Here is a 4,017-nt window from a genome sequence, read left to right as displayed (position 1 = left end):
CTGAAAGTTGACCTGGCAGTTAATTTTGCAAAAATAATGAGTACAAAATTGTTCTGTGCAGCACAAAATGTTTGAGGGGAAATGAAAAGACAAAACTGCTCTGCTATTGCATAAATGAATTCCATTTATAATGAAATGTCTTTTGAATTTTAACTATTACCTAAATGCTCTTTGTCAGCTTGCAGGCAAATGTGCCTATTTCTAGGGATGCTGAAAATGTTTTGCACAACTAACAGAATGTATTTGTTTTCCTCTCCAAAATGTGTTCCCCCCGTGGTTCAGAAAGGGCCTGCTCCAAAGTCTCCTGAAGCAATGAACAGGCTGTGCTTGGCTTCAGTGATTTTTGGATGGGATTGGAAATGAAGGCTTTGCTTGATAAGTTCAGACACAATGGGAGCCCTATAAAATCGTCTCCTGACACCGATTTGGATTTGTTTCATTTCTTCTGTGTAACACAGTCATATTTCAGTGCTGTGACTGCCCGAAGGGCGATAATCCTCTCCAAAGCCTTCCCCTAGCTTGGTTTCTACACGTGGCATGAAAGCTTGTCTCCGTGGGGATGCCCTGGCACGCCGGGCACGACGGCAGCACCAGCAGCAACGGGGGCTTCCTTTCTCAAGGCAGGACTCCGTTCACACTAAAATGAGGTACTTCCCCACCCCTCCGCTTGGAGACTCCTCCACAGTGTGCAGGGCTGCTGGTCAGCTTTTCCTGATGATTATGAAGGAGGCGATACCTACCGTTTGGTGTATTTTGTGCCACAGAGAGAGCTTCACAGTTAAAGTTCTCTGGTGGCCCTTGACACATCACCATCAGGTGTGGCTCTCAGAAAGTTACTACCTTTATCACACGCGTACACGCTCACTCTGTTTGTATATATTTTTTTTCTGTTTACATAGGCAACATGTTTATATTTTTAATTCCAAATGAAAGCTGATTGCTGCTGCAATCCTGTTCCATCCCAGCAGTGACCAGCACGATGGTAATTGAGCCATAGCACGGTATTCAACTCGGGGCAAAACACACAACCCATGAGAGCACAGCAGAGCAGGTACATCATCTCTGGACGTATCCGTGATAAGAGGACAAATCCCTTTTTTCCGTATGACACTTGAGGTCAATTTAACCACACCCCTACTCTTGTTTCAGCACACCTGAGGTGCTACTCTGCTTAGCTGCTGCAACAGGAGGGAGCTTTGGTGAAAGGGAGCTCACACATTAACATCACATGTAGCCACACTAAACCTCCTGCACGGTGGAGCTAAGCATGGAGTGATTATGGCTGAGACACTGATCCCAGAGCCACCTACAGCTGCATGAAACTTCCCCATGCTGCTGAAAGCGATGACGGCCGGCTGGAGGGCTTGCATGTTTGGGACCCCCCCGAGCTCTGTGCGTTGGCACACTGAAGTTGATGATTAGTTGACGATTCCCAGTTACTATTCACAAGGGCTCTGTGCAACCTTTGAGGTCGTGGTCCTAAACACCAGGGAGGATGCTGGGTGGTCTGTGCTATCGGTGAGACCACAGGAGCGGATCTATCTCCTACGCTTGCTTCGTAGGTAGCAAAATCTCCACCTGCAGCTCTAGAAAAAGTGTCTCGGGAGGGCAGGTCTGTCTTTTAGCAACCCACTGCCTTCGGTGAGACCACAGGAGCGGATCTATCTCCTACGCTTGCTTCGTAGGTAGCAAAATCTCCACCTGCAGCTCTAGAAAAAGTGTCTCTTGGGAGGGCGGGTCTGTCTTTTAGCAACCCACTGCCTTTGTACTGCAGGGTGAGCTCCCCCCCAGGTGGCCTTTATAAAGCTCAAAGAAGCTTAAGGACCTTTATAAAGCCCTCAAAATGGCTTTAAAAAGCTCAAAACCTTAAGCCTGATGCCAATAATGTGTCCATCGGGGAGGGGGCCATTTTGTTTGGTATCTTCATTGATGTGAAAAATAGCCATCTAAGATAAAGCTACCTGTGAACAGGGGATTTGATTTTTAAAACTAGGCAAACAGAGGAAAAAAATCAAACCCAGAAAGGTTTTACTCTTTAAATGAAAGAAAGGGAGAAGGGATCTGCTTTCTGCCGCACAGAGAAAAGCAGCTCTAGCATTTCGCATAACTCCACAACCATGCCCTTTGTGTTTTCCAGTCTAGGCTGGGTTTGCTATTAGACAAATGTTGAGCCCGTGGCCCTGCTGTGACCCCACACTGCCCCTCTGGAGACCCCAGCGAGGGTGCGGGGCTGCCCGAGAAGGGCTGCCTTCAGCTCGCTCGGGCAGAGCTGCTGGTGCCGACAATGAGCCCACTGATGGGGCTCCTCCGAATGGCGCCTCGTCATCAGCCATCATCATCTGATCTTTAATAATAAGATTATTATAAAATAATGTTCTTACTTCCACATGCCAGAGGCATGAAATAGGATATGCTTTCTGCTTCTCTCTTCTGCCTGGGAAGGGGGGGAGGGAAGGGCAGGAGAGACGGCTTTATCCCCGCGCTCCATGTTCCCTCGCTCCTTGGCTACCAGGATGGAGTGGCCGGCCCAGCGTGGCTTGCTTTGGTGATGAAGTGTGCGCTGGGGGCCCCTTCTGCTCCCCCCGCCCCGACAGCTTGTAGGGGAGTAGCCGAGTGTAACTGTGGGGCTGAATAAGAGCAGCATAGGTGCAAAACAGAAGCAAATCCTGGTATCGTTAAATGAACACAACAGCTTTGCCAGGGGGAAGATATGCTGCGGGCTCAGAGGTGGGGGCAGTAGCCTGAGAAGCTGTTTTATTTTGTTGTGTCACTATACCTTGGTCAAGAACTGAATGATGACTCCTGTTATTTAGCATTATAGCACAGGCTGCAAGGCAATGCCCTTCCTTTCCTGCACCAGCTTCTTCTCAGCCCTGCGTGGCAGACGTGCTGCTTTGGCACGTGACGAGCGGCAGCCAGCAACGATTTCACTTCTGCCTTACCTACAGAAGTTCCCATCTGCCAGCAGAAAGTGCTGAATTTCATCAGCTTTTGCTCTCTTTCCTTGGTAGCGCCGATGGAGAAAGCAGAGCTGGCCGGCGGCTGGTGCGGGAGGAGCACGGGTGCAGCCAAAGCGGGTGGGAGGCCAGGGAGCCCCGCGGCCAGCTCAGCTGAGCAAAATGAAAGTTTTAGGCCCACCCTAAAGAATTGCTTTATAATTTTTAATACCTCCTTTTTGGGTCGCGCCGCTCGAGGCAGCTGGATTTCGGAAAGCGGCGGGAGCCCTCTCACTAGCTGAGCTGGCGAAGCAGAGCCGCCCTTCATTGCTTTTGAATAGAAAACCTCCGTACTGGGAAACTCTCTGCTGTTACTCACCTTTCGGCATTGTTCCCTTGGACAAGCTATACCCTTTGGCTTGTCGGGTCAGGGCTCCTGGGTACCTCTGAAGAAACAAGTCTGAGAAAGCATTTCTTTAAGGGGTACGTTACAATTTACATATAGCCACGCATTTTCGTTAGCTCTTCTTTTGAGATAAAACCTCTTACGGATGCTAGATTTAATAGTGACCCAGCCAGCCTTATTTAGCAGGATGAAACCCTGCCTCCTCTGACCTCAGTGGGAGCTAAGCCATTGGTTTTAGGAGGGGACGAATTTCTCTCTGGAGCCTTTGCTTTAGCAGCTGAAGTGGGAGAAAGTCTATAAAGCCACTTTTTCCCACAGCATTTGTTATTTAAAGGGGTGAGAATCGAGTTCCCATGTCCCTGCATTGCCCCAGGCTAGCGCAGCTCTCCTGACTGAGCACCTGCCCTCCCAGCCCTCTCTTTGCTGTGGAGCTCTGCCCGTCCCCCGGCTGCAGGAAAATCATTAATCTCCCATTGTTTCCCTGTCCTTTCCCCGGCTGCCTTTGGTGAGGAAAAACTAGCAAGAAACAGCGCAGAAGTTTTCCACCTCCCTGGTGACGGATCCTCCATCCAGGGCTTGCAAAGGGGTTTTATGGGTTTATAGCTCTCCGGGTACAGCAGGTTTCAAAGGCTCTCACTCGTTTTTGGGTGGCTGGGGCGGTGTGAGCCGGCATGC

The sequence above is a fragment of the Fulmarus glacialis genome, unplaced genomic scaffold (genome assembly GCF_000690835.1).
Source record: "Fulmarus glacialis isolate BGI_N327 unplaced genomic scaffold, ASM69083v1 scaffold8846, whole genome shotgun sequence".
Lineage (NCBI taxonomy): Eukaryota > Metazoa > Chordata > Aves > Procellariiformes > Procellariidae > Fulmarus > Fulmarus glacialis.
The sequence above is the reverse complement of the archived record's forward strand: the minus strand, read 5'-3'. Positions refer to the sequence as shown.